Below are 16552 nucleotides of genomic sequence, written 5' to 3'. Positions count from 1 at the left end.
AGGATCGAGGACACAGATTCTCATTTCAGGAGATGAAGACGAGGAGAGTGGAAGTTCCTAGATTGAGGATACAGGTAAATGAGAAACTTTACAGGAATTTAAGATAGTGAACTTAGCGCCAACATGGTCTTCTATCCCCCAAGTCTAGAGATTGTGGCTGTAAGGTACTAGCTTTCTTCAGTCCTTGCTGGCAGAATCTCTAGACTTGGGTGATGAAGGTTCTTTGTGAGGTCACAGCGGAATGTTGGACACTGAGAGTTCTATGCAGCAAACATGGGGACATCCCTGGGGCTATCACAGAGGTCAGCAACAAGATGGCACCTGGGATGGAGGCACTGCATCAGCTACTTCAGTCAGTGACACTTCAAGTGGTATCTGTGGCTGGCACAGTGGTGGTTCTGTCACTTTAATTTCAGATTTTTGGGGCAAAAGAAATCTCCCTTTATTTCCCCACATGGGACAGAGTTTGGTGTACATACATTTGGTGACATATATTTATTTATTTACTTTACTTTATATTTATTTATTTATTTATTTTACTCTTTATTTTACATATATATATATCTGCATTTGCCACATTTTTTTTTCATTAAATTTATTACACCATTTTTAAATGTCTACATCAAAACTTAAAAAGAGAGAACTGGAAAGACACAATGCGCAAAAATAAGGTCTTATCTGGGTAACAATATTGAGAAAGTAACAAAATATTTATGACTGCTTTTCTACGGGCCTTTGCCTGATCTTTCTCATATTTTTTTTTCTTACCAGGGAGAATATCTGGATCCTGGAAGGAAGACTAAAGAATCTAACAAGAGCAATGGGATTATTTAGTGTTAATCATTTAATATGTTTGTAGAATATATTTGTTGTCATATGATGTCATTTTATACTGATTATATGTATCTAATTCTGAAATCAGTGCATCATGACATCGTGTTGTATAGGTATCTACTGTCTGACCTAACTGTATAAGCTCATGATATGATATAACTGCCCTATGTCTGTATCATAAGGGCTAGTGTTTGTGGGGGTATTGTTTGTGGGGGGTAGTGTTCTGTTTTTTTTCCAGGGAAGATGTACGTAGTCAAGCTATGAGCTCCAGAGTCCGATCTGATAAGGAGAGGTGAAGCGTGTTACCAGGACAAAGAAGATCTGCTATCCGGAAACAAGTCACCATATTGAATATCATTGCTCTATATATATCAGTTAGTTAGTTGTAGTATGGCCTTGGTCCAGGGATATCGAACTGATCGCCTTTTCTCGGGGTCAAGAAGGAATTTTTGCCCTGTAACACACATTGGTTGAACGTGTTCAGGTTTTTTGCCTTCTTCTGGATCATTGGCTTTAGGTAGGGGTAAACATTGTATTTAATAAAATAGGTTTAAAATCAATGATTTGACTCCGTGTATCTTTATTTTATACAGCACTGAGGTAGTTGTATATGTTAGTTCTAATTTTTATGATTCATGGCTGCCACAATATGAAGGCAAATAGAAATACAAGGGCGGTAATTATGTGTCTACTAATGCAATGTCTGTATCTATGATGTATAAAATAGAGCCATACACAAGATATCTGCTACAGTAGGAATTTGTCACGCAAGATGAGGGAAGGAACAAGTGTACAACGGAGGGAAGAGGGGGAAGGGAGCCCAACACCTAGGGAGAGGAGGAGTGAAGATAGACCACCACAAACCAGCCCACCAAATGATGGAAAATATAATTTATGAAATGCTGGAACACCACTGAAGCATTGGTCAGACCGAAAGGCATAACAAGGCTCTTGAGATGCCCCTCAGGGGAATTGAATGCCATTTTCCATTCATCCCCTTCTCTGATTCTAACCAGATTGTAGGCTCCCCTTAAATTAACTTGGAGATCACCTTAGCTCCCACAACCTGGCTAAACAAATCTGGAATCAGAGGAAGAGGGTATGGATCTCGATGGTATTTCTAAACCGGGACGTAGACCACCATCTTTCTTTTTCATGAATAAGAACCCTGCCGTTATGGGCAAAGATGAGGGTCTGATATGTCTCTTCTGCAGACTCTCCTCAATGAAATCTTCATGGCTTGTCTCTCAGGGACAGAAAGATGATACAGTCTGGACGTTGGTAGTTTAGCTCCGTGGGTCAGATTAATAGGACAGTCATATGCATGATGAGAAGGCAAATCCTGACACCCCTTCTCAGAGAATATGACCTCAAAACCAGACAAAAATGCAGGTAAGGTCTCCGTAGAGAGTGCAGAAAGGGAAATGTTTAAGCCGTTCTCATGGCAGTAATCTCCCCAGTCAACAATCTCTTTGGATTGCCAATCTACTATCGGATTATGTTTCACCAACCGGGTTAGGCCCAGTACAATCGGTGTAGTAAGGACGTGTAGGACATAACGAGGAATTACCTCATAATGAAAAGACCCCACCCTCAGTCTTATATAATGTACAATCTGAGTCAGAGCTCTCTGTGCAAATGGCGCTGAGTCGATGGCAAATAGGAATGGGTTTAGCTAAAGCACAGCAAGCAAGCCCATGAGTTCTCACAATCTCAGCATCAACCATGCTGACTCCAGCTCCACTGTCTACAAACACAGAAATTTTCTCAGTCCTGCTCTCTAACACCACCTCTGCTGTCAGGACAAACCAAGAACTACTGGTTGATGACAAACACACCCCCTGATTATCCAACTCCAAACTGCCAAGGGATAATTGAGTTTCTTTTTGATTAGGAATCGAGGGACAGGCCCCAATAAAATGTCCCTTTTGTCCACACAAAAAAACACACACCATTTTTCTTGCAGATCTCAGGGTTAATCATACGATGCAGAGGCACCCCCTAACTGCATGGGCTCATCCAACTCCACAAATACTGGTTCACCCTCAGACTGCCCCCCCCAGCAAAGTGGTGTTATCCCGAAAAGAGGGCTCTCAGAGAAGGTGGTCTCAACCACATATCCCGAAGGAGTCTATAGCCAATGACATGGCAGCCTCCAAAGACTACGGAGTTTCATACACTGCCAAGGCATCTTTCAACCTTTCAGTAGGGCCCTGACAAAATTGGCTTTTAAGAGCCCGTTTATTCCATTTTGGTATCTGTTGCGCATCTACGGAATTTGGAGCTATAAGTCTCCACTGACGGACTCCTCTGCTGAAAGAGACGCAGCCGGACTCAGCCAAGGAGATTCAGTCAGAATCATCATAGATGAGGGCTGGAGCCCCAAAAAAAATCTCTACTGAATGGAGAAAAACAGAACCCTGCGGCAAAGAGAAAGTCAGGATTGAGGATCTCCTTGCAACAGTGAGATCACAATCCCCAGTCGCTACACCTCATCTCCAGAAGAGTAAGGACGAAGTTTAAAATTTAATTTGCAAGCTTCTTTGAATACAAAAAACTTGTCCCTACCTCCTGAAACCTGTTCAGGAGGGCAATTTTGGGTTCAGGCTGGACTGGTCTACCCGCAGAGTCCCCAACATTAGGAGTCAGAGCGAAGGTTAGTCACCTGCAGTGACAGCCTCTGCCAGCATTGCAATGGGATCCATGAGCCAAGGGACAAGGAAAAAAATAACATATCCCCCCAAAAAAACCCACACAAAAAAACCCCCACGTGTCTGTTTTTTTTTTTTTAATGTACGGCCGGTGATAATGTCACACAAGGTGAGGGAACACATCATCAGACACATGCACACAGTGCTGAAAAGACATGGGGACAGCATGGGGAAGATCCCTGGAAGCATCTCTGACTCCCAGGTCACTGCCTAGAAGTGTGCCCATCATAAGTGATCCTTGGCACATGCGAAGATGCCTCCCGCCATGCACCTGTCGTTGCGGACTTGCAACAATCACCGTCCACGTCCTTATCCCAGCGCAGCGTTCACTTGTCCCTACCCCATTCCTTGGAATGCAAGCGCAAGTATGCAGCCAGCCACCCACCCACCCACAGGCTGCAATACTATACTGCCAAATTTTTGAAAACTGCTAGCACTTGAAATGTGGTCTTTTAGGCTCATGGAGGCGGAAGCTGTCCACAACCTCATGGCGGCGGCGGCCGGGTGTTCATTCTCGGTCCCCAGCCGCCACTATTTCTCCCATTGTCGTCTCCGCCTTCCACAAGCACGGGTCCCACAACATTACCCGTGCTCTCCCCAGTGCACTTACTGGGAAGGACCGCCTAACCACAAACATGTGGCCAAGTGAATGTGGCCAGGGAGGGTACGGAGCCAGTCCACAGCTTTTTTTGCTGGCAGTTCTCTTTCACCACAGCCATATTCTTTAGCTTGGTGAAAGGACTTGGGAAACCGGATCTACTCCAGCTGTCATTTCTCCCAGGAAGTCCTCTAAAGCTGCTTGCACTTGAAATGTGGCCTTTTAGGTTCGTGGAGGTGGAAGCTGTCCATAAACCTCATGGCGGTGGCGGCCAGGTGTCCTTTCTCGGTCCCCAGCCGCCACTATTTCTCCCATTGTCGTCTAAGCCTTCCACAAACTCAGGTCCCATAACATTACCCGTGCCCTCTCCAGTGGACTTACTGGGAAGGGCCACCTAACCACAAACACGTGGACAAGTGAATGTGGCCAGGGACGGTACAGGGCCAGTCCACAGCTTGTCGGTGAGTTGAATTTCACCACAGCCATATTTTTTAGCTCGGTGAAAGGACTGACTTTTGCGAAACCGTATCTACTCCGGCTGTCTTTTTTCCGTCACCAGTTTCCGCCCATTGTCACACACGACCATGCCTGGCTGTATGTTCAGCGTTGAGAGCCACAGATCAGGCTGCTGTATTACAGCTTTCAACAACTCTGCAGCGATGGGTGGTTTGCCACCTAAGCATTAAGCATGTTATCTTCAGTACGGCCTGTTGCCGCTTGGCCAAGGCAATGCTGCAGTGCTTTCAGCTTGTGACTGATGTGGTCATTTAAGTGATGGAGGCCGAACTGGAGGAGGAGATGCAGGAGCTGAACAATGTGATTACATTGAGGTTACATTGGCGACCCTCGTTTTTATACTAAAGAAAGATCCTACTGTGTTTTGTTTTTTTTTACGTTATTTTTTAAGACAAATGCATTCACTGGGAAATGTCATTTTAACATTTTACAACCTTATGTGGCCATGTGGTGTGTGATACATCATCAGACACATCCTGTTTCATTTATGATGTAGAGACTCTGAAAGTCACAAAGCCTATTTTTATATGGCCATCAGGCGGCCCTTAATATTCTTAAGCCAGGCTATGCTTTGTAGTTTCCATTATTAAAGAGTGGGTCTCCTATACTGCTATTCTTTTTGCAGTGACTGCAAGGACTGCCAAAAATTTGGAGGCACTCCAATGCTCCTTGCAAGAGACGTAGAGGTCAGAGAGCCTCCTAAAAACAATGTTACCATTATTATGATCTGCAACAAGTACTAAGGAAAGAAGGGGAAAGCTTTCCCTACAGTAAGACTAAGCTGAATCCCTACGATGTAACGGGCTGCCTGTTCCTTGTGAACAGACCCGCCTTAGTCCTGGACTAGTCTGAACGAAGACCTATAGAATAAAGGGGAGGGGTCCCTAAAAGAACTAAGGACTGGAACAAAAATGGGACACCTCCTGAACAGAGAGAGTTGTTGCAGAACACAAGATAAACTGACAAAAGGTACTAGAGGTCCCAAGGGACCAAGCGAACTGACAGAGATAGGCACCGAAGCACCTGGCTAGCAAAACAGTCAAACAACACTGAAGTCCAGCACAGCCAAAAAGGCGGAGCTGGAATATAAAGGCAAATGGTCACGTGACCGCAAAACACAAGATGGAAAAAACAAACAGGAGGGTTCTAATAACCATTATTAGGAAGTGAATCTCCCATAATGTTTGCCTATGCAGTAAAGCAACGCCTGCCAAACATTTGGAGGAACTCCAATGCCCCTTGTAAGAGATGTAGAGGTCAGATAGCCTCCTAAAAACAATGTTCCCATTATTAGGAAGTGGGTCTCCCATAGTGTTTGCCTATGCAGAGAAGCAACGCCTGCCAAAAATTTGGAGGAATTCCAATGCCCCTTGCAAGAGATATAGAAATGTTGATATGGTACATATGGTGGTGATATGTTGGTGGAGGATGAGGATGCGGAGAAGGAGGAGGACAACAGCAAATAGACAAAATCAGGAAGCGTATACCCATGTCTGGGTGTGAAGACAGAGGTGCATGGGAATAGAGTTAGACCGCCCCCAAAAAAAGACACTGTATTTGAGTTTATGTTACGCTGCTATCATTAGGCTGTGTTGAGAAGCCTGGCCCAATACAGCCCTTGTTCATTTTTATAAGAGTCAACCTGTCAGCATTTTCAGTTGACAGGCGGATGCGTCTTTTGGTTATAGTTCCACCGGCGGCACTAAAAACTCACTCTAACAAAATGATAGCGGCAAGGCAGGCCAGGACCTTCAAGGCGTAGAGAGCCAGTTCATGCCACGTTTCCAGCTTGGATACCTAATAATTATAAGGCTCAGAGAAATCACGGAGGACATTGGTACAGTCGGCAAGGTACTCCCACACCATCTTCTGAAACTTTGCAGTCTTTGTGAGAGTACCCCCCCGCCTCTGGACCTGTACGATGGGAGGGTCTGAGAAAACTGTCCCAGAACTTTCACAGTGTTCCCCTGCCTCTGCTGTATTGCATTTGTGTCTCTCTCACCTGTATTCCTTGGTTGCCCAACGAACTGTGACCTCTGCCGCCAGCGTTTTCAGATGGGAATTTTTTTACTAATTCTGCAACAAGGGCCTTCTCGTACTGCCCCATCTTATTAGGCCTGTCCTGCATAGGAATAAGAGACATAAAATTCTCCCTGTAACGTGGGTCTAGAAGCGTCATCAACCATTTATGACTGTCACCCAAAATTTGGACAACGCAAAGGTCACATGAAAGGCAGATTAACACAAACTCAACCATGTGTGCCAGACTGCAAAGAGGAAAGACTTCCATTTCCTCACCAAGAGGATGACTGACCATGCTCTTCTCCTCATCCTCCTCCTCTTCCTCCTCCTCCTTGTCCTCAGGCCATCCATGCTGAACAGACGGTATGGCAGTTGTGCAGGTAGTACCGTCTATAGTGCAGGAAACTACCTCCTGTTCTTCCTCCTCCTCCTCTTCTTCCCCATTGTCACCCAATCCACGTTGGGATGAGATGATGCTGGGCTGTGGGTAATCACCCTGCATGGTTCCTTGCTCCATCTCATCGTGCTCTGCCTGCAATGCATCCTCTTTAATTGAGAGCAGAGAGCGTTTCAGAAGACAGAGAAGCAGGATGGTGACGCTAATCATGGCGTCCTCGCCGCTCACCATCTTGGTGGAGTCCTCAAAGTTTTGGAGGATGGTACATACTGTATGTCTGACATCCATGTCCACTCCTGAGGTTTTATGTGTGGAGTCTGAAATGAATACCGACGGTCTTGTTGATGCTGGTAGTCAACAACTGCCCTCTTCTGCTCACAAATCCTTCCCAACATCTGCAATGTAGAGTTCCAACGCGTGGGGACATCGCAGATCAGTCGGTGAGCTGGAAGCTGCAAATGCTGCTGAAGCACGGCAAGAGCGGCGGCAGCTGTAGCTGACTTTCTAAAATGGGCACACAGGCGGTGGACTTTGACAAGCAGATCCGACAGATCCAGGTAGGTTTTGAGAAACCGCTGAACCACGAGGTTAAGCATATGATCCAGGCATGGTACGTGTATGAGCTCGCTTTGCCTCAGAGCCGCCAACAGGTTCCGGCCATTGTCACACACGACCATGCTTGGATGTAGGTTCAGCGGTGTCAGCCACAGATCTGCCTGCTCTTTCAGAGCTGTCCACAGCTCTTCAGCGTTGCGTGGTTTGTCACCTAAGCATGATAGCTTCAGCACAGCCTGTTGCCATTTGGCTGAGGCAGTGCTGCAGTGCTTCCAGCTTGCGACTGATATGGTCATTTCGGAGATGGATGCTGAAGAGGAGGAGGTGCTTGAGCTGTAGAATGTGAGGGCAACCCTGATTGACTCAAGGCCCACAATCCTTAGCGTAGGGAGGATGTGTTCTGTCCGAAGGTCCGACTGGGTCCTGGCTTCCACTATGTTAACCAGTGTGCCGTCAGCGAGATGTACCGTCCCTGCCCACAAGCACTTGTCCACGTGTCCTTGGTTAGGTGTACTTTCCCTGTAACTGCATTGTTGAGGGCAAGGCTAATGTTGTGGGACACGTGCTTGTGAAATGCGGGGACTGCACACCGGGAGAAATAGTGGCGGCTGGGGACCGAGTACCGAGGGACGGCCGCCGCCATTAGTTTGCGGAATCTTCGGTCTCCACGAGCCTAAAAGGCAACATTTAGAGCGAAAGCAGTCGTGAAATATGGGAATTTAGTAGTGTGGCCTGTGGGGATTTGGCTGCGTATTTGCCCTTGCGTTCCAAGGACTGGGGTATGGACAACTGAATGCTGCATTGGGACAAGGACTTGCTTGCTGATGGTGCTAGTTGAGAGTGTGCAATGACTGGTGCGGGGCAGGAGGCACCTTCGCATGCACTATGGACAGGGGATTGGCTTGCACGCACAACAGCGGAATAAGCAGTAGTGTCACCCGCAGAAACTGTTCCTGGACCCTGGGGTTCGGCCCACAAAGTCGGGTGCTTTGCTGCCATGTCCCTGATCATGCTGGTGGTGGTCAGGCTGGTAGTTTTGCTACCCCTGCTGATGCTGGCCTGGCAGGTGGTGCAAATGGCAGCAGAGTCTTTAAAAAACAACCAGACTCGGGAAGACCTAACAGTTGTACTGGCAACTTCTGTCGTGTTGATGTTATTGAGAACGGTTGTCCACCTTCTGCCTGCGGCCACCACACTGGTTCTTCCTGCCTGTTGGGGTGCTCTGCCTCCCTCCCCCTGTGTGCTGCTGTCTTTGCTCTGTATGTCCTCCTGCCAGGTTGGGTCAGTTATTATATCATCCACCACCTCATCTTCCACTTCCGCACCCTGGTCCTCCTTCTGACTTTCTGGAAATTGTGTCTCATCATCGTCCAACTCTTGTGACACTTTCGCACCGTCGCCTTCGTATGACCGTGGCTGCTCAAATATTTGGTCATCGCTACATGCGATCTCCTCTTGCCCTCCTTCAAGTGGACCAGGTGAGAGGCAAGAATCTATAAATGGAAAAGTGAACAGCTCTTCGGAGTGTCCAAGTGTGGGATCAGTTGTCTCTGGGCACTCGGCATGATGGGAGGAAGGAGAATCAGGGTGAGGAATATGCGGTCCAGACTCACGGCTACTGAGACTTGACCGTGTGGAAGACAGGGTGGTGGTGGTGGTGGCTAAGTGACTGGAAGCATTATCTGCTATCCAACCAATAACCTTTTCACACTGCTCTGTGTTCAATAGTTGTGTTGTGCGGTACCCTATTAATTGGTACAGGAAGGTCGAGCGAGAAGATGTGGGTGTTTGTTGTGGCACAATTTTAGCTTGCCCACGGCCTCGGCCTCTGCATGCACCATCACCGTCACCATTACGTCCAGCTCCCCGTCCCTTGCCACGTGCCTTGCCCATTTTAAATGGAGGACAATATCTTCCACGCTCACTACAAATGGCTGAATTTGGAGTGAACTTATATGTGATCCGTGTGACGGACAAACCACAGTTTTAAATAGCTGGCCTGTAGGTAACTATTTTTAACAGTGTCGATCTCATGTCAATAAGTTCACTGACACACTGCAACAAAATTTCAATGGAGGCCGGAAATGGCAATATTTTTGGCGCAATTATATGTGATCCGTGTGACGGGCAAACCACAGTTTTAAATAGCTGGCCTGTAGGTAACTATTTTTAACAGCGCCGACCTCGTATCAATAAGTTCACTGACACACTGCAAAAGATTTAAATGGAGGCCAGAAATGGCAATATTTTCAGTGCCATTATATATGATCCGTGTGACGGACAAACCACAGTTTTAAATAGCTGGCCTGTAGGTAAGTATTTTTAACAGCAAAGTGGTGTCAATAACTTCACTGACACACTGAAACAAAATTTTAATGGAGACCAGAAATGGCAAAATTTTTAGCGCAATTATATGTGATCCATGCGACGGACAAACCACAGTTTTAAATAGCTGGCCTGCAGGTAACTATTTCTAACAGCACTGACCACGTGTCAATCAGTTCACTGACACACTGCAAAAAAATTTCAATGGAGGCCAGAAATGGCAATATTTTCAGCGCAATTATATGTGATCCGTGTGACGGACAAACCACAGTTTTAAATAGCTGGCCTGTAGGTAAGTATTTGTAACAGCGCCGACCTCATGTCAATAAGTTCACTGACACACTGCAACAACATTTCAATGGAGGCCAGAAATGGCAATATTTTCAGCGCAATTATATATGACCCGTGTGACAGACAAAGCACAATTTTAAATAGCTGGCCTGTAGGTAACTATTTTTAACAGCAAACTGGCGTCAATAACTTCACTGACACTCTGAAACAAAATTTTAATGGAGGCCAGAAATGGCAATATTTTCAGCGCAATTATATGTGATCTGTGTGACGGACAAACCACAGTTTTAAATAGCTGGTCTGTAGGTAACTATTTTTAACAGCGCCGACCTCGTGTCAATAAGTTCACTGACACACTGCAGCAAAATTTTAATGGAGGCCAGAAATGGCAATATTTTCAGCGCAATTATATGTTATCCGTGTGACGAACAAACCACAGTTTTAAATAGCTGGATTTTTACCTCTGTAATATGGAAAGGACCTGGCTGTGTTCTGCAGTGCCAACAAGCAAATGGCGCAGATAAACGGTGCTCTCTGTGTAACATCTGTGGCGGCGTGCTGGCATGGCTTACCATCTCCCACCATGCAAGACCGCCAACTTACCTATCAGTCCAGGCTGCACACTTTGCTCCATTACTTGCTGTGTGCATGTCTCTTGTCTGATTGCTTAGGGCGGTGGCCCTGTTACTTCCTGATTTTTAAAGTTACAGTGTGCGCAGTCCTAATGCGTCCCCAGCCTATTTCTGTGAGTCACTGGATACTTAAACCCCCTCCACCCAGTAGGAGGTGCCTGAGCAACACTTTCTTACAGTGTGTTCCCTGCAACTGAGTTGCCAGGTCCTGTCCTGTATCTTGTCTGTTTCCGCCACCCTGGGGGCTGAGTACCCAGGCCCATTACCTGTATCTGTAATTTCTAGTCTATTTCCGCCACCCTGGGGGCTGAGTACTCAGGCTCGTTCCTGTATCTTGTTCCAGAGTCAGTTCCTGTCTGAACTGTGTCCTAGCCCATTACCTGTTTGTCTCTATGTCCTATCCTTTCCTTTTCCTGCAGTGTCTGAACCTGCACCTAACTCCAACTTGTTATCTCTGTACTTCTGTTTGTGAGTTTTGTGTCCACTCGCTACTTCATTGCAAGTACCTTGTGTGTATTTGGTTCTGCTTGTCCCGTTTCCCTGCCTCCGTTTCTACCTCCTGTGTTCTAGCTATCTTCCTGTGATTCCCAGTCTGTTCCATGTGAACAGAGCCCTGTCCTGTCTGCCTGCACCTTCTGCTCTGCAGTTACGCTCTGCTCTGTTATGCCTCGCTTGCCCTCCGCACCTGCGGTTACGATCTCCTCTGTTCTGCCTCGCTTGCCCTCCGCACCTGCGGTTTCGCTCTGCTCTGCTTGCCCTGCGCACCTGCGGTCTTTGAGCTAGTTGAGAATCTTGAGCATTACATTTGTCTGTTCTATGAAACTCTCAAAATGGCCAGAAAAAGAGAACTTTCATGTGAAACTTGACAGTCTATTCTTGTTCTTAGAAATGAAGGCTATTCCATGCGAGAGATTTCCAAGAAACTGAAGATTTCCTACAACGGTGTGTACTACTCCCTTCAGAGGAGAGCACAAACAAGCTCTAACCAGAGTACAAAGAGAAGTGGGAGGCCCCGCTGCACAACTTAGCAACAAGACAAGTACATTAGAGTCTCTAGTTCGAGAAATCGACGACTCACAGCTCCTCAACTGGCAGCTTCATTAAATAGTACACGCAAAATGCCAGTGTTAATGTCTGCAGTGAAGAGGCGACTCCGGGATGCTGGCCTTCAGGGCAAAGTGTCAAAGAAAAAGCCATATCTGAGACTTGCTAATAAAAGGAAAAGATTAATATGGGCAAAAGAACACAGACATTGGACAGAGGAAGATTGGAAAAAAGTTTTACGGACAGACGAATCAAAGTTTGAGGTGTTTGGATCACACAGAAGAACATTTGTGAGACACAGAACAACTGAAAAGATACTGGAAGAGTGCCTGACGCCATCTGTCAAGCATGATGGAGGTAATGTGATGGTCTGGGGTTGCTTTGGTGCTGGTAAAGTGGGAGATTTGTTCAAGGTAAATGGGATTTTGAATAAGGAAGGCTATCACTCCATTTTGCAACCCAATAACATACCCTGTGGACAGCACTTGATTGGAGCCAATTTCATCCTACAACAGGACAATAACCCAAAGCACACCTCCAAATTATGCATGAACTATTTAGGGAAGAAGCAGGCAGCTGGTATTCTATCTGTAATGGAGTGGCCAGCTCTGTCACCAGATCTCAACCCCGTTGAGCTGTTGTGGGAGCAGCTTGACCGTATGGTACGCAAAAAGTGCCCATCAAGCCAATCCAACTTGTGGGAGGGGCTTCAAGAAGCGTGGGGTGAAATTTCTCAAGATTACCTCAGCAAATTAACAGCTAGAATGCTGTAACATACCTGGTGGCGGGCTTGCATGGTGCACCATCTCTCACTATGCAAGATCACAAACTTGATCTTCAGTCCAGTCTGCTAGCCTGGCTTCTATTCATGCTGTCTGTTTGTCTCTGTTCTGACTGCTTAGGGCGGCGGCCCGTTTACTTCCTGTTTTATGTAGCTGCTGTGGGCACACCCCTAATGCGTCCTCAGCCTATTGCTGTCTGTCACTGGATATTTAAACCAGCTCCACCTGGAAGCTGATGCCTGAGCAACTCTAACATACAGTGTGCTCCTTTACTCTGAATGTGCCAGGTCCTGTTCTGTTCTTGCCTGTCTGCCAACCTGGGGGCTGTATTCCCAGGCCTGTCTGAACTATCTCCTAGCCTTTTGTCTGTCCGCCTTCCTGGAGGCTGTATTTCCAGGCCAGTCTGAACACGCTCCTAGCCTGTTCGTCCCGCCTTCTGGTGGCCGCATACCCAGACTCGCTCCTGTACCTCGCTGCAGTGTCAGTTCCTGACACTCTCCTAGTCTGTTACCTGTTTTTCTCTATGTCCGTACCTTCCCTTTTTCTGCAGAGTCTGAACCTGCACCTAACTCCTACTCATTGTCGCTGTACTTCCGTTTGTGAGTTTAGACTCCACTCGCTACTTCATTGCAAGTATCTTGTGTGTATCTGGTTCTGCCTTTCCCTTCCAGTCTGTTCCGTGTGAACAGAGCCCTGTCCCCTCTGCTCTGCCTTTGCTCACCGCTCCGGCGGTTTATCTCTGCTCTGCCTTACTCACCGCTCCGGCGGTTCCTGCCCGCTCTGCCTTGCTCACCGCTCCAGCGGTTTCTCTCTGCTCTGCCTTGCTCACCGCTCCGGCGGTTCCTGCCTGCTCTGCCTTGCTCACCGCTCCGGCGTTTCCTGCCTGCTCTGCCTTGCTCACCGCTCCGGCGGTTCCTGCCTGCTCTGCCTTGCTCACCGCTCCGGCGGTTCCTGCCTGCTCTGCCTTGCTCACCGCTCCGGTGGTTCTTGCCTGCTCTGCCTTGCTCACCGCTCCGGCGGTTCTTGCCTGCTCTGCCTTGCTCACTGCTCCAGTGGTTTCTGCCCGTTCTGCCTTGCTCACCGCTCCGGCGGTTTCTGCCTGCTCTGCCTTGCTCACCACTCTGGCGGTTTCTGCCTGCTCTGCCTTGCTCACTGCTCCGGCGGTTCTTGCCTGCTCTGCCTTGCTCACCACTCCGGCGGTTTCTGCCCGCTCTGCCTTGCTCATCGCTCCGGCGGTTTCTGCCCGCTCTGCCTTGCTCACCGCTCCGGCGGTTTCTGCCTGCTCTGCCTTGCTCACCGCTCTGGCGGTTTCTGCCTGCTCTGCCTTGCTCACCACTCCGGCGGTTCCTGCCTGCTCTGCCTTGCTCACCGCTCCGGCGGTTCTTGCCTGCTCTGCCTTGCTCACCGCTCCGGCGGTTCTTGCCTGCTCTGCCTTGCTCACCGCTCCGGCGGTTTCTGCCCGCTCTGCCTTGCTCAGCGCTCCGGCGGTTTCTGCCCGCTCTGCCTTGCTCACTGCTCCGGCGGTTTCTGCCAGCTCTGCCTTGCTCACCGCTCCGGCGGTTTCTGCCCGCTCTGCCTTGCTCACCGCTACGGCGGTTTCTGCCCGCTCTGCCTTGCTCACCGCTCCGGCGGTTTCTCTCTGCTCTGCCTTGCTCACTGCTCCTGCGGTTCCTGCCCGCTCTGCCTTGCTTACTGCTCTGGCGGTTCCTGCCTGCTCTGCCTTGCTCACCGCTCCGGCGGTTCTTGCCTGCTCTGCCTTGCTCACCGCTCCAGCGGTTCTTGCCTGCTCTGCCTTGCTCACCGCTCTGGCGGTTCCTGCCTGCTCTGTCTTGCTCACCGCTCCGGCGGTTCCTCTCTGCTCCGCCTTGCCCACCGCTCCGGCGGTTCCTCTCTGCTCTGCTTGTCTACCGCATCTGCGGTTCTGTTCCTGAATCCCAGTCTGTACTGGACCCTATCCAGCCTGTGCTCCAACCTGCTAGTACCACTCCGTCTGCACGCCAGCCGTACTTGTCAGTACCCTCCTGTCTGTATACCAGCCGTGCCTGCCAGTATCCTCATGTCTGCACTACAGCCGTGCCTGTCAGTGCCCACCTGTCTGCATGCCAGCCGTGCCTGCCAATACCCACCTGTCTGTGTACCAGCCTAACCTGCATGTTCCTGTATTCCCCGGTGTGGGTCAACAGCCGTGTCTGAGGTCTGGCCTGGAATAGCACCTGGTCCCTCTGCTCGGTTCCTCCCTGGTGCACGGCGTCGTTAGCCGTCGTGCGACCTTGGTCGGATCGGGTTGATACTTAGTTATGCCCCTCCAGGCACCCTCAGGTTCTTGGCACAGTGGAATCACTAAATCACGCACACACCAGTCAGTCCGGGCGTGTGCATAACAAATGCCAAAGGTCCGCAATGCTGTAGTTGCTGCAAAGGGAGAATTCTTTGACGAAAGCAAAGTTTGAAGGAGAAAATTATTCTTTCTAATAAAAATCATTATTTCTAACTTTGTCAGTGTCTGGACTATATTTTCTAATAATTTTGCAACTCATTTGATAAATAAAAGTATGACTTTTCATGGAAAACACAAAATTGTCTGGGTGACCCCAAGCTTTTGAGCGGTTGTGTATATATATATATATATATATATGTGTATATATATATATATATATATATATACAGTACAGACCAAAAACAAGGAATTAACACACTTTTTTCTTAAGTATATAATTCCACATGTGTTAATTCATAGTTTTGATGCCTTCAGTGTGAATGTACAATTGTCATAGTCATGAAAATACAGAAAAATCTTTAAATGAGAAGGTGTGTCCAAACTTTTGGTCTGTACTGTATATATATACACAGGCAGAACGGTGGCTTAGTGGTTAGCACTGCAGCCTTGCAGCGCTGGGGTCCTGGGTTCAAATCCCACCAAGGACAACATCTGCAAGGAGTTTGTATGTTCTCCCCGTGTTTGCGTGAGTTTCCCCTGGGTTCTACGGTTTCCTCCAACACTCCAAAAGACTTACTAATAGGGAATCTAGAGTGTGAGCCCCAATGGGGACAGCACTGTGGAATTAATGGCGCTTTATAAGTTAGTAAAATAAATAAATAAAAATATATATATTACCAGAATGGGGGATATATGTACAATGATTGAACCCAGGATTAAGAGACATATATGCCAGGATGGAGATTTATATACCAGGATGGCGCCCAGATGAGGGACATATATACCACGGTGGAGGACATATATACAGTACAGACCAAAAGTTTGGACACACCTTCTCATTTAAAGATTTTTCTGTATTTTCATGACTTTGAAAATTGTACATTCACACTGAAGGCATCAAAACTATGAATTAACACATGTGGAATTATATACTTAACAAAAGAGTGTGAAACAACTGAAAATTTGTCTTATATTCTAGGTTCTTCAAAGTAGCCACCTTTTGCTTTGATGACTGCTTTGCACACTCTTGGCATTCTCTTGATGAGCTTCAAGAGGTGGTCACCGGCAATGGTCTTCCAACAATCTTGCAGGAGTTCCCAGAGATGCTTAGCACTTGTTGGCCCTTTTGCCTTCACTCTCCAGTCCAGCTCACCCCAAACCATCTCGATTGGGTTCAGGTCTGGTGACTGTGGAGGCCAGGTCATCTGGCGTAGCACCCCATCACTCTCCTCCTTGGTCAAATAGCCCTTACACAGCCTGGAGGTGTGTTTGGGGTCAATGTCCTGTTGAAAAATAAATGATGGTTCAACTAAACGCAAACCGGATGGAATAGCATGCTGCTGCAAGATGTTGTGGTAGCCATGCTGGTTCAGTATGCCTTCAATTTTCAATAAATCCCCAACAGTGT

Source organism: Phyllobates terribilis, unplaced genomic scaffold, assembly GCF_046119375.1.
Source record: "Phyllobates terribilis strain yellow unplaced genomic scaffold, ASM4611937v1 Scaffold_4__5_contigs__length_816908805, whole genome shotgun sequence".
Lineage (NCBI taxonomy): Eukaryota > Metazoa > Chordata > Amphibia > Anura > Dendrobatidae > Phyllobates > Phyllobates terribilis.
This window is presented reverse-complemented; position numbering follows the sequence as displayed.